Here is a 14835-nt window from a genome sequence, read left to right as displayed (position 1 = left end):
AAGATGGATGGAGCCAAATACAGGACCATTCTGGAAGAAAACCTGATGGAGTCTGCAAAAGACCTGAGACTGGGACAGAGATTTGTCTTCCAACAAGACAATGATCCAAAACATAAAGCAAAATCTACACTGGAATGGTTCACAAATAAACATATCCAGGTGTTAGAATGGCCAGATCAAAGTCCAGACCTGAATCCAATCGAGAATCTGTGGAAAGAACTGAAAACTGCTGTTCACAAACGCTCTCCATCCAACCTCACTGAGCTCGAGCTGTTTTGCAAGGAGGAATGGGCAAAAATTTCAGTCTCTCGATGTGCAAAACTGATAGAGACGTACCCCAAGCAACTTACAGCTGTAATCGCAGCAAAAGGTGGCGCTACAAAGTATTAACTTAAGGGGGCTGAATAATTTTGCACGCCCAATTTTTCAGTTTTTTATTTGTTCAAAAAGTTTGAAATATCCAATAAATTTCGTCCCACTTGTTGTTGGTTCTTCACAAAAAATTCAAGTTTTATATCTTTATGTTTGAAGCCTGAAATGTGGCAAAAAGTCGAAAAGTTCAAGGGGGCCGAATACTTTCGCAAGGCACTGTATATATTTCACCATCATAGTTTCATTTAAATAGTGCTATATTTTTGTCTTGATCTCGTGCATCGTCACATCTTATAACCCAAATGTATCATCATGCCCCTAATCTGAGACCTTATGTCCCCACTTTACAACCCAAAGTGACACCCTTGCTTATTAGTTACAGTGCTAGTAAACAGAGCTGAACGGTTTACAAGAAAGAATGACCTCCTTTAGCATCTATTAATTCATTAAGGTGTTTTTCTCAGTTGTGATGTGCTACCAAAATAATATACTAATGGACGGAATTCAATAAAAAACAAATGATTTGGTCGCTCATAGCTTAACACATTACAGTTAGTTATTTATACTATTTCTTACTCAACGCTGGTTCAGTTATTGCATCTCCCGACACAACTCCATGGGTGACATCGATCTGATGAACAAATCTGAGCTACTACCCGTTGCAGATTTCTTTTCCACATCCATGCACCTCTTGGACGAAGACAGCCAGCCCGTCCAAGGATCCGTGCTTCCTGAACATGTATCCTGTCCGCGTCTGTCATTGGCGGAGCAGTCTGTCAATCCAGACCTCTATCCAGTAAATATGACTTGTGATTGGATGTACTTCAGCAGACAGCCAAGCATTGGTCTTTTTTTTTTTAAGTTGTGAGGTTGCGAAGCTTCATTTTAGCTCAGTCTGAGTTTCAGAGTTTCAGAGCAGAGCTGCGTGACAACGCTGCCACAAATCACGTGAGTCGCAAGCTCGCAACTGTGTGGGCGTGTCTCCGCAAAGTGGGTGCTTTAAACTCAGTTCTGAAAAAATAGTCTGCAATAAGAGTGTAAATGTAATGTAATTTAATAGAGTTTCGCCCTTTTGAAACTCAATTTTCAGAGTTTCAAAACTTTTTTTCACACATTTACATACCAGTTTTCAGATCACCATTTACAAGGTTTCAAACCTGGAAAACTCACAAACAACATAATGTTTGCAGAGATTTTTTTTTATTTTTTTACATTTTGCAAGCTTGCAAATCTTAGTTTTCGATCTTCCAAAACTTTTTTTTGTAAGATTTTGAGTTTTCAAACACTTAGTTTCAACCTTTCAGAACTTTATTTTCAGTTTTGAATCAAGGCAGGATATTAATCCCATAGAGAGAGAGGAGGGAGAAGAGAAGCTGAATGTAGCTCGTCAATGTCACTTGTCGTGAACCTACCAATCACAGCCTGGATGGGGCAGGACATTTAAAAGCATTGACAAATAGGTGTCATTTACACTGGGGACGCTGGGGACAGGTCAGGATCAGAATGTGTCTATCACTTTCTGAAAAACAGCAACTAGAAATGTTAAATAACAAATGAAACAATGGACAAAAGTAAAACATGTAATGCAATTGAAATATAGAAGAAACAAATTTGCATTGTCCAAAGGTTGATTACTGAATTATATTCCATTATATTTTCAATTGTCAACATACAATGGGGGGGGGGGCACCTATTTTTTTCCACTTAAAGCACTGACTAATGGACTGAATTTCATAACCTTCAATATGTTATTGCTTTGTAATATATTGTTTTCTGTCTCATCCTGTGCCCTCGCATCATCTAGCGACAAGTCTAGGAAAAAGCATCATGGGGCCTAAACTTTGCTCTCGCTGACACCCAAACATCAGCAGTATGACTGTGTGAACAGAGAGTGCAGGAGGAAACAGAACAGAAGAGACATGAGGAGATAAATTTAACATGTGTTAACCATATTCACATGCAGCTTTATTTTAGAGTGTAATAAACATTGCAGCTTGTTGGTCTGTAGACTTTTTGTTTTCTTACATCAATGAAACCCATCATTTCCTCAGCTTCACCTGACTTCCACAGGTTCCTGTTCATGTTGACTCCAACCTCTGCAACAGCACAAGTTTACAAAAGTAAAAAAGGGGGCAGGAAGGGAAGGAGAGAGAACCGAGGATTAACGAGCTAATGTGGTAGTTTTCGGGTGAACTTCGACCTGGGGACAAGGGATAACTACAAGCTCCGTGAGTGAAGTGCTGCCATCCTGCTCCTGTACTGAGGTTGTCGCCTGGACTGTTTCCGACCTGGAGACGAGGGATAACTACCAAGCTCTGTGAGTGTGCTTAATAGTGGGTGCAAAGAGTTATGACCACTGATGTTATTTATAGTGGTGCTTGTGTTGTGTTAAAGGGTCAGTACACTTAACTTTTTAGTAAACAGTATTCTCCTAATTGGTGGTTATAACTGAAATGTGTAAAAGCTGTGCTGTGTAAAGTGTGACCCAAGAAAAAATAATATTACGTTAGGATCGGGAAGGATCTTTAACCCGGGACTAAGCTGCCTGATGGTTTTATGTGAATGTAAAGAAGCCTTAACTGGATTAAATGTTCCTACTGAAGTACCTCGTCCTGAGGGTGGAGAACCCTGGCCTTTAGTCACCAGGCAATGCCCCAGCTGCTGATGAGGATTTCAATAGCAAATTGAAAGTGCTGTTGCAAGCTGAGGGAAGGACTATGGAGGACCTTAAAGCTCTCCTGCCCGCTGCACAACTCTCAACTAACCATACTGAGTCCATTCTACAGGCAGTATTTTTTGGAGAAGACCAATAAACCTCCACCTAAAGCTGGTTATCGTCGCCTACGCATCTTCTCTGGAGCCCAGCCTGTTCCAACCAGTGAAGAGCAGTTTGATCCTTGGCTCGAGCAAGCAAGGCTCCTAGTTGAAGAAAGTGAACGCTCTGATAGAGAGAAGAAGCGAAGGCTAATGGAAAGTCTTAAAGGGCCACCGACCCGGATGCAACCCCTGCAGAATACTTGGAAGCCCTGGAGAGTGCTTTTGGAACCCAGAGATGACCTATATTTTGCTTTCCGACTGTTGCAGCAGCAACTGGGAGAGAAACTGTCAGATTTTCTCAGACGCCTGGAGTGCTCTCTCTAAAGTTATTCTGAGAGGCAGCCTTCCTCTGAGCTGTAAGGACAGAGCTAGAGTGGAGCAACTGTTGAGAGGTGCAGTTGCCTCTGACTTAATGCTCATGCAGTTATGCTTAAGAGAACGCAAGACTGACACTCCGACCTTTTTACAGCTCCTGGGGGAGATCTGAGAGCTGAACAAGAATATGAGGCTTCAAGGATGAAGCTCAAAACTTCAGTGCACCAGGTGCAAACAAAACAGGCAGTTGATGTGAAACAGGCAGAGATTCAAACCCTAAAAGCGGAAATTAAAGAGCTCAAGTCTATTGTTGCTTCTGTGGTGACTAAGCCATCTGAAACTAAAGAATATCACAATACTGTACCTGCAACCACATCACACCCCTGTGAAAATCGTCAAGACTCTGAGCTGGCAGCTTTAAAGAAACAAGTAATGAGATTGCAGAAAAAACTAGATCATAGAGTGACTACATCTCCCGATGCATACTCCCGACAACCCAACCACAGTCTCGACAGCGGAGGCTACCACCAGAACTGCCAACTCCCCCACCAGACCCATGAGACATTTTGAGGAACAGTTCTGTTACCGTTGCGGGGAGAAGGGACACTTTGCAAGCGAAGTGCCATAATCAAGAAAATCAGAGTAAAGTCATTAAAAAACTGATCCAAGCTCCGAAGCTGGCCAAAGAGAACCAGTCTCCCCCCAGTTTCACAGGAGCTGAAGTTAACTGTGATGTCAAGAGAAGTCTTGTGATTACACCACAGAGTATGGGAATACCTGAAGGTTTGATTGGCCCACCTAGAATAGTGCAGTTACGAGTCAATGGACACTCCTGTGACGCTCTGTTCGACAGTGGCTCCCAGGTGACCATTATATTTAACTCCTGGTATCAAAAGTATCTACCAGATACCAGACCTGTTTCTGGTCTTGCTCTCTGGGGTTTGAGTGATTCTGAAGCTAGCTATCCTTACCTTGGCTATGTTGTGGTGGATTTAGAATACCCAGCTGAACTCACTGGAACCTGCCAGGCAGTAACGGTCCTTGCCCTTATTTGCCCAAGCCCCAGTACTGCAGAGCAGACCCCTGTCATTGTAGGGACAAACACTAGTCATGTCAGAAGTCTGTTGAGCAATGTAGGGAGAGAGGGGTTGATATCACACCAACCCTGGGGATAAAAGCAGACTGTATGGATGAGTTTGCCATTACTGACTCTGCGAGGTCTTCACCTCCAAGTGGTCTCCAGGGTTGACTTCACGCAGCCCATTGGTAAAGAAATCCTGATGGTTGACTCCTCCCCCTCCTCTTCACTCCCAGCCAGCGTGCTATTGCAGACTATGGTAGTGCCAGGCCATGCAGTGAATATTAACAGTTTCAGAATCTTGGTCCAGAATCAGTCACTGAAAGAGACAGTTATACTAGTCTGAATGGTGATGGGACACATGTATCTCACTGGAAGATCAGCCTCATCAGACTTTGATGCTAACCTGATAAACTTTGGAGACTCACCTGTTCCACAAGAGTGGAAGGAGCGGCTGAGGCAAAAGCTGTCCCAGCAATCCAAAGTCTTCTCTCTGACAGAATGGGATGCTGGATTAGCTAAAGGCGTAGAGCACACAATCCGCCTGTCTGACCCTATACCTTTCCGATAGCGTTCCCGCCGTCTAACTCTTGCAGACATTGATGATGTGATAAAACACCTTCAAGAGCTCTTGTGTGCAGGCATCATTAAAGAGTCTCACAGCCCCTACACATCACCAATTGTGATCGTTAGGAAGAAAAATGGAAACATATGGATGTGTATTAATTACAGGCTACTGAACAGCCAGACAGTTCCTGATCAGTACACCACGCCTTGCATTGATGATGTTCTGGACTCCTTATCTGGAAGCTGTTGGTTCTTGGTACTTTACCTGAGGATTGGCTATTACCAGATAGCTATGGCAGAGTAACCCAAGGAAAAAACAGCATTCATTTGCCCTCTGGGATTCTTCCAGTTTGAAAGGATTCCCCAGGGAATAACTGGAGCACCGGCAACTTTCCAAAGATTAATGGAAAAAACTGTTGGCAACATGAACCTGCTCCAAGTCCTTGTTAACCTTGACGATTTGATTGTCTTTGGAAAGTCATTAAAAGAACACGAGGAGAGACTTCTCAAAGCCCTGGACCGACTTGAAGAGGCTGGCCCAAAGTGAAATATCTGGGACACATTGTATCAGCTGATGGTGTCTCACCGGATCCAGAGAAAATTGAGGCAGTCACCACCTGGTGGCAGCCTACTGACTTGAAAACCCTGAAATTCTTTTTGGGTTTCTATGGGTATTACCGCAGGTTTGTGGCCAACTACACTGCCATTGTCAAGCCACTGACAGAGCTAACAAAAGGTTATGCTCCCACACAGAACAGTAGGAAGCACAACAAAGACCCTATTAAGAACTACTTGAGAGAGTCAGAACCCTTTTGAGAAAGATGGGACCAATCCTGCACAGATGCCTTTCAGCAGATCATCCACTGCCTGACACGTACCAGTGCTAGCATTTGCTAACCCTGAAAAGCCATACATCCTGCATGTGGACGCAAGCTTAAAGGGAATAGGGGCTGTTCTCTATCAGAAGTACTTGGAAGGCTTAAGGCCAGTAGCATTTGCCAGCAGAAAGTTGAGCCAGTCAGCGAAGCGGTACCCGATACACCAGTTGGAGTTTCTGGCACTCAAGTTGTCCATGGTGGGGAAGTTCCATGATTACCTTTATGGAGCTCGGTTCACTGTGCGTACTGACAATAACCCTTTGACATACGTGCTGACGACAGCCAAGCTCAGTGCTGTCGTACACAGATGGCTTGCTGCCCTATCCACGTATGATTTTGACATTCAATACAGGCACAACATAGATGCTGACCTGTTGTCAAGGAATCAAGGAACAACAATACCAAATGGAAGATCATTCCCCAGGCTGGTGTAAAGTCCATCTGTCAGCACGTCTGCCTCACAAGATCGTCAGGCGTTCCACTACAGTATGTGGACCAGTTGAGAGCTTCTCCAGATTGTGTTCTGGACATCTACACAGTTCAGCAGCAAAAATGCCCTGAGGATACAGACAACAATCCAGAGCACTCTCAGCTGAAACAAAAGAAAGAACAAACTGATCCTGAAAGATGGATTACTTGATTGGTTGAACAAGCGACCCTCAGGTGAAGAATTCACACAGCTTGTTTTGCCCAAAGAGTTTCGTGAAGCTGTGCTAAAGTCATTGCATGATGACTTAGGACATCTGGGAACTGAAAGAACTACTGATCTACTGAGAAGTAGATTTTTTTGGCCTAAAATGTCTAAAGATGCAGAGCAACATGTGAAGAACTGTGGAGAGTGCATCACCCGCAAGTCACCTGCTCAACGTGCGGCTTCATTACACCAGATCACGAGTAAAGGACCCATAGATCAGGTGTGTATTGATTTTCTGTCAATGGAACCGGACTCTAAAGGCATGAGCAATGTGTTAGTGGTCACGGATCATTTTACACGGTATGCCCAAGCTTTCCCTGCAAAGAACCAGACTGCTCAGATGGTGGCAAAGATCTTGGTCGACAAGTATTTTGTGCATTATGGCCTTCCCGCTCAAATCCATGATGATGATGGGAGTCCGGAAGTGACGGACTACTCCGTATCACCCCCAGGGAGATCCGGTTCAACCGAACCTTTCTGTCCATGCTTGGCACTCTGAGCTATGAGAAGAAACGCCATTGGAGCCAGCATGTAGGATATCTGGTTCATGCATACAATAGCACGAAGTGTGATGCAACAGGGTATTCACCTTACCCCTTGATGTTTGGGTGAGAGGCCATGCTTTCTGTAGACTTGTGCTTTGGTACGTCTCCTGATGGGTGTGATGGAAATTTTATATTTTACTGTGTTTACTGTTTCACCCTGCATGCTTCATCAGAATAGACCAGTGTTTCACTGTGTGGTATTTGATTATTTTATCATGTTTCAGCTAGGTGAAGTTTCCCATGGGAAAGATGCTCGTTAGAGAGTTTTCTTATCAGACTGTCCTTGAGAGGCCTTCATCTCAGGACAGCTGGTCCCTACTCCCTTCCTCCCTTGGATAGCTGCGTAATACCTTTACAGTATAAAGTCACCTGCTTCTTCACTGGCTCTTTGTCTTACACTCTGCAGATTGTTTGCACTCTGTATGTTTGTCTGACCCTTTGCAAAGAATAAAACCCTTAAAAGACATCTGGATTGGACTCTTTATTTCAGAAGACTCACTAAGGGACAAATTTCCATTACATGGGAAAAGAAAGAGCCATTCACACTATGTGGAGAAGTTAAAGGAAGATTTGTGGGGAAGATTTGTGGCGAGCTTGAAGTCTCACTAAAGAAATAAGAAGGCATATGAAAAAAGGGTTGGCTTTCAGTCTTTGGCAGTTGGTGACCGTGTGTTGCTCAAGAACATGGGGCTAAAAGGCAAACACAAGCTGGAAACCCGATGGAGCCCTATTCCCTACATTTTAGTAGGAAGGATGCCCAATCTACCGGTTTATAAAGATAGACCCAAGACCAGAGCTGCAACTTCTTAGAGTCTGAAGAAAACCACACCTGAGGTCCAGAAAATTATACAGGAGGCATCAGATTCAGATTCGTACTCTGATTTTGATTATTACAGACCTCCAAGGCCTAATCATACACGCTCCAAGAACCTGGACCAAAAGACCCAGGATACTGCAGGGCCATCAGTTGTCTTACAAGAGGAGGAGAGTGCTTCCCTGCAGTCAGAGGAGAGTCCTGAGGAGGATAGTGAGCTACTGGATGGAGGAGATCAAGATCTGAGGCCAGATTCTGATCCTGAAGCTGCAGTTGGTCCTGAACAAGAGGATTTAAGACAAGATGAAGACCAAAATACTCTTGCTGCAAGGTCTACAATAGAGATAGAAAGTGATAGTGTTTCTGAAAGCAGACTAAATAGGAAACCTGAGACCCGCCCTAAGAGATCTGTGAAGCCAGTGGTCAGGTTAACCTATGACAAGCCAGGTAAAGCCAGCAACCAGCCAATCACTATTATACATAGAGGCATGGTCATAAAGATAGGAAAGGGCTAGATAGCTAGCTACACATAGCCACACTTCCCACTTGTAGTGCTTAATTCCTAAAAAGTCTGCTGAGGACATCAGACATTTAGAAGGGGGAGGGTGTAGCCCAGTTAAAAATGCATAAATACAATTAATTGTTATGTGTGTTGCATAAATAAATAAATTAGATTTGTTAAGAGAGTAAAAGGTTAAAAACATATTTCTCTTTGTGTGGTAAAATGTCAAGTTCATGTTTTAAAATATTGGTTTTAAAATATTGACTATTAAAGTGTTAAAATGCATTTCATATGTATTTTATTTCATCTGTGTTGTTAAAGAACTGTTTAATTTGATAGTGGTGTTTTTTTAGAGAAGTGTATCTGGTTACATCGGCTGTGGCTTGTTAATTGGCTAGCGTTTGTGGAGGGGGGGAAGAGTGAGTAGAGGAGATGTTAAAAAAGGGGGCAGGAAGGGAAGGATAGAGAACCGAAGGTTAACGAGCTAATATGGTAGTTTTCGGGTGAACTTTTGCAGTTTTGAAGAAGAGTTTGCGTTAGGTGTGCTGTCCTGCTCAGTTCGGTGGCCAGTGGATTGGTAGCTTCTTCTGAAAGACACCATTATCTCAAGGAAAAGGTACTGTCCTATTTAATTTACTTTTTGCTCCAGCGTGAATAAAGTTTTGGTTTCAACGAAAACAAGCATCGAATCAGGCCTGCAACGATTTTGTTTTATTATTTTGCTTTATTATTTTAACGTTATTTAATTTGGTCTGATAATAAGAACGTTACAAAAGGAACATTTTACTGTGTTTGAAAGAAAATTGCAATATTAAGCTGAAACTTGTTGGAACAAAAGAACACAATACACTTTAAGTTGGAATTATATTTTATTTATTTGTCCTTTTAATTAAAAGAACACCTTTTTAATTGTGAAGCTGCTTCTGAGTGTTTCATAATTTTAGTTTACATATATTGTACTGTGGTGCTTGTGTTGTGTTAAAGGGTCAGTACACTTAACTTTTTAGTAAACAGTATTCTCCTAATTGGTGGTTATAACTGAAATGTGTAAAAGCTGTGCTAAGTGTGACCCAAGAAAAAATAATATTACTTTAGATCGAGTTCACACATTACACATTCTACATCTACACCCGGGTCGAGAAGCTGTCATTGAACAGAGGAGGGGGTCTACGCCACCACTTATCCGCCACTTACAATGCTGTCCTTTCATCACTTCCCAGGAAACTCAACAAACGTAACCTATTGGCCTCAGGTGAAGATACCAACGATGGTCGTTCAGTTTTGGCCTCCTAACGACTGTAATGACTGTCGTTACAGCAACCAGGAACACTAACGAACCAGCAGTATCGACAATCCTGGCAAACGACCCCACTGAGGTTAAATAGCTGAGTTTCCCTGCCAGTCAGTCAGAACTGAAGAAGTCCTTTGGATGAGGGACGAAACGTCTCCAGTATCTTCAACCAAGTCCAGTTGCCCTTGACTTTAACCTTTGTTGGATATGGATGTCCTATATGTTCTGGAGGTCACCGCCTGCTGCACAGTCCTACACATCTGTCTCAGCAATGGGGACCTGTTGGAGCCAGATGATGATGATGATGTGGAGGGAGCAGCAGGAGACAACCCAGAACCAGCACCTCCAGATGCCAACTGTGGAGCAAAGAACAAGCACAGGATGGCAATGCTGTGTTATGCACCAGATCATGATTATGCCTGTTAATGCTGACTGAACATTCGCAGTACTGTTGTAGTTGTCAATTAATTCAAAATGTTCTTTTATATATTCTTGTTGTATTTAAATGTTCTTTCATGTATTTTCACATGTAATGTTTTACATTAAGCCCTTGGAAGTGCCTTGTTGTTGGAATGTGTTACACAAATAAACTTACCTTACCATGTGTAAACATTTGTGATTAACTAAATATCTAGAATAACAATAACAGCAGATCATGAGCTATTTTTTTTTAAATTAGAAGACTGCCAGGAAGCACTCCTCCCTAATAGCAGTCTCTCTATCTCTCCTCTCCTCTCTTCTCTTTCCCTCATCTCTCTAAAAAACCTCTCCTCCCTCTCCACTGCCTCACGGTGTCTTTGCTCCTCTCTCTCAGCTGCTTCTCTGGCTCTGGTCTCCTCTCTCTCTACTGATTTTGCCTCCATCTGCCTGAGCTCCAGGTCGTACTGCGCCTTTTTCTCCTGAAGATGCCTCAGAGCATCCAGAACATCCACCCGTCACCTTTTTGGGGTGGATGTTCTGGATGTGTCCCCTTCTGGGGTCACCGCAGTGGGGGGTTCGACCACCGCCACATCCTGGGAAGACGAGGCAATGAGGACAGGTGGTGTAACAGATGGCCTGCCCCCAATTGCCTCATCCATCAAACCATACCACTTCCGAGATGCAGCAGTGGTCTCACCCCACTCTGTGCTGACCCCAGTTCTGGGACACTTCAGGTCCTGTGGAGAAAGGACAGCAAAAAACAAACTAAAGCAGAAAAGCCCTCTAAATCAGATCAACAATTTGTAACGTCAGCAGCTGTGGTTATATGCTTAAAAAATATAATATATATAATATATAAAATGATGATATAAATTTGTTAAATTAAACACTACACAGGGTGTGCACCAAACACCATAAACAATAAACCGAAGTTAGTTTCCATAGTGGTGCTCCTGTTGTGGTGGCAGCCCGGCTGACGGTGAGTGTCCTGTTTATTTTGCTTGTGATTCTGTTTTCCCCTGGTGTTTTCTTTTCCTGTACTTTGCCTGCCTCCCAGTGTCTCCTCCCCTGCGTGTGCTCTCCCTCTCCCTCTCCCTCCGCTCCTGAGCCCAGCCAACGACCCGAACCTGCACCTCGTCAGTCACCGCCTCTGCCTGCCACACCTGCCAGCAATCAACCTCATCCCTGCCTGCATATCTACCCCGGTTCTCCACACCATCTCCGCTTGATTGTTGTTGCTCCTAACCTGGCGCTACCTCATCCCTCTTCGTTCTAGCCCCCCGAGTAATCTGCGTCATCACTGTTTCCTTGTGCACTGTTTTCCCTGCGTCTAACCCTGCGTCTGTCTGTCTCTCCTCCAGGTTCACTCACCTCTGTCCTCCATTCCGCCAGCTGGGCTCGCCACCCTGCCCTCTCCCATCGGACCTCTTCCACGGCTTCCTCCCGGCTCCCCCCCGTGCTTAGCCAGTCAGCCTGCCACCACACTCCTCCACCAACCCCCCGGTCAGTCGTTCCGTGCCTCCTTACTTCCTCGGTCCCCAGTGCCCCCGGCTCCGTTGTCTCTGTCTCCTCGGTTCCCCGTGCCCGAGTTTCCCCGGGGTCCGCCTCTCCCTCACCTCCACTCCCTCAACCCCTTTTCTCTTCAATAAAACCTGTTCATCCTGAGCGTTGCTTTTGGGTCCTCTGCCAAACACACCACAACAGCTCCTAATACAGTATTGGCGGTCCACCACTGCAGTATTACACTGACATATTTGTAAGTTCCCTCTTCATCAACTCAAACTTTTCAGGTTCACCCACTTTTTCTTAATGAAGCCTGGGGTCACCCTCCCCTCCAGGCCTTGAGCAGAAATGTATGCCCTGGTTGAAATACAACTTGATCAGAACAATGCAATGACACTGCATGCTGTAACATAAATGTGTAGTACCTGTATGTAGAAACGGTTTCTTATGAACACATACAACAGTTACATATGATGATTCACATACTCGTAACCAGCCACCGCAGCATTTCACCTTCTGATTGGTTGAGCTAGCGACCCTCAGGTGAAGAATGCACCTAACTAGCTAGCGTTTTCATTCCCGGTACAAAATCATTACATACTGCTAAATTAACCGGCTACAACATACACTAAGGTCTTATAACTGAAAATGGTTAAGTGGTAATAATATTTATAAAACCCTTGTATAGCTTCTTCAGCCGCCATTTTCACAAGTCTGAATGACCGTGGCACCAGAGGGCTCTGTGAGCGAACAGCTGGCTGGCCGCACTAGCTCCTTTCCACGGGTTGGCACGAGCTTCCCCGGCTGCTACTTCTGGAGCTCCTCAACTCACATTCAAGCACATTTATGATCCGCTTCATAGAACTGTCAATATTCCACATCTACACAGTTGATTTCTTGCCTCAAAACTTCTCAGAAGTAGATTTAGTGATGAAATAGTGTACAAAACTTGTAAAAGACGTTCTGTTGTTGCCGTCTACCTCTGCTGCTTCCCACTTCTCCCGTGCTGTTGGTCCCGCCACTTCCGCTACGTAGCTAAAATAGTGGTTGTTGAGGGTGAGAAGTATCCACCGTTACACACTCAACTTACCTATAGTGACGGTGTCTGTCCCCCGACCATCGAAATTATTTAAATCAAAGGTAAACAGAAGAGGAGCTGTGCATAAAAACCTCATAAAAATTAAAACCACAAGTGCAATAGTGCAAACTAATAGGAAAATTAAATGTGGAGATCTCTCTCTTCTAAAGGTGTACTAGTAAATGAACTAATATCAGATTACGATATTGATTTATTTTGTCTTACTGAAACCTGGCTGGGTGATGGAGAATATGTTAGCTTAAATGAATCCACCCCTCCCAGTCATATTAATACTCATATTCCTCGAGGCACAGGCCGAGGAGGTGGAGTTGCAGCTATCTTCGACTCTACCCTACTAATCAGCTCTAAACCTAAACTAAATTATAACTCATTTGAAAGCCTTGTTCTTAGTCTTTCGCACCCAAGTTGGAAATCACTGCAACCAATTCTTTTTGTTATAATGTACCGGGCACCTGGCCCGTATTCTGAATTCTTATCTGAATTTGCAGAGTTTTTGTCAACTTTAGTCCTTAAAACGGACAAAGTTATTATTGTAGGGGATTTTAATATTCATGTGGACGTTGAAAATGACAGCTTCAGTACTGCATTTATCTCTCTGTTAGATTCCATTGGCTTCTCTCAAAGTGTTCATGAACTGACTCACTGTTTTAGCCACACCCTCGACCTTGTTTTGGTATATGGTATTGAAATTGAACATTGAATAGTGTTCCCACAGAATCCCTCTTTGTCTGACCACTGTTTGATAACTTTTGAGTTTGTACTGCTGAACTACACGCCATTGGGCAAAAACATCTATACAAGATGTCTGTCTGATAGTGTTGTAGCTAAATTTAAGGATGCGATTCCATCAGCTCTAAATTCATTATCAAGTCACAAAGTAACGGAGGACTCCTATGCTAATTTCAGTCCCTCCCAAATCGATTATCTTGTTGATAGTGCTGCAGGCTCGCTGCGAATGACACTCGACTCTGTAGCCCCTCTAACAAAGAAAATAATAAAACAAAGACGGTTAGCTCCATGGTATAATACTGAAACTCACAAATTAAAGCAAATATTGCGGAAACTTGAGAGGAATTGGCGTTCCACCAAAGTGGAAAATTCTCATTTAATTTGGCAAAATAGTCTTAAAACTTATAGGAAGGCCCTCCGTAATGCTAGAGCAGCGTACTACTCGTCATTAATAGAGGAAAATAGGAACAACCCCAGGTTTCTGTACTGTAGCCAGGCTGACAGAGAGTCACAGCTCTATTGAGCCAAGTATTCCCATAGCTCTCAGTAGTTACGATTTTATGAGCTTCTTTAATGATAAAATTCTAGATATTAGAGACAAAATTCACCAAGACCTGCCCTCAACTGGCACCGACTTATCTCTAAACTCAGGAACCTTAGAAACAGCTGTAGAACCAGATATATGTATAGACTGTTTTGCTTCACTCAATCTTTACCAACTAACTTCAATAATTTCTTCATCTAAACCATCAACCTGCCTCTTAGACCCCATCCCGACTAGGCTGCTTAAAGATGTTTTACCCTTAGTCAGCACTTCTATACTAGATATGATCAATCTATCTTTATCAACAGGCTATGTACCACAGTACTTTAAAGTAGCTGTAATTAAACCTCTACTGAAAAAGCCCAAACTTGATCCGGATGTTTTAGCCAACTATAGACCTATATCTAACCTTCCATTTCTTTCTAAGGTTCTGGAGAAAGCAGTTGCTAAACAGCTGTGTGACTTTCTACAGAGCAATAGTTTATTTGAGGATTTTCAGTCAGGATTTAGAGTTCATCATAGCACAGAGACAGCACTGGTGAAAATTACTAATGACCTCCTTATTGCATCAGACAAAGGACTTGTCTCTGTACTGGTTTTATTAAATCTTAGTGCTGCATTTGATACCATTGACCATCAGATCCTATTGCAGAGACTGGAACATTTC

General features: G+C 43.4%; 1 long non-coding RNA gene across 1 annotated transcript in view; it reads left to right on the top strand.

The window, feature by feature from the left end:
* The window catches only part of LOC123970168, a 14329-nt gene extending 2422 nt beyond the window's left edge, over positions 1 to 11907 (top strand). Inside the window, exons 2-3 of the long non-coding RNA XR_006824891.1 lie at positions 2443 to 2689; positions 11655 to 11907. This is a non-coding gene — a long non-coding RNA (uncharacterized LOC123970168). The remainder of the gene's footprint in view (positions 1 to 2442; positions 2690 to 11654) is intronic.
* The last annotated feature ends 2928 nt before the right edge of the window (positions 11908 to 14835 follow it).

The sequence above is a fragment of the Micropterus dolomieu genome, linkage group LG04 (genome assembly GCF_021292245.1).
Source record: "Micropterus dolomieu isolate WLL.071019.BEF.003 ecotype Adirondacks linkage group LG04, ASM2129224v1, whole genome shotgun sequence".
NCBI classification, from domain to species: Eukaryota; Metazoa; Chordata; class Actinopteri; order Centrarchiformes; family Centrarchidae; genus Micropterus; species Micropterus dolomieu.
Note: the sequence above shows the minus strand (reverse complement) of the source record. Positions and strands in the feature narration are given on the sequence as shown.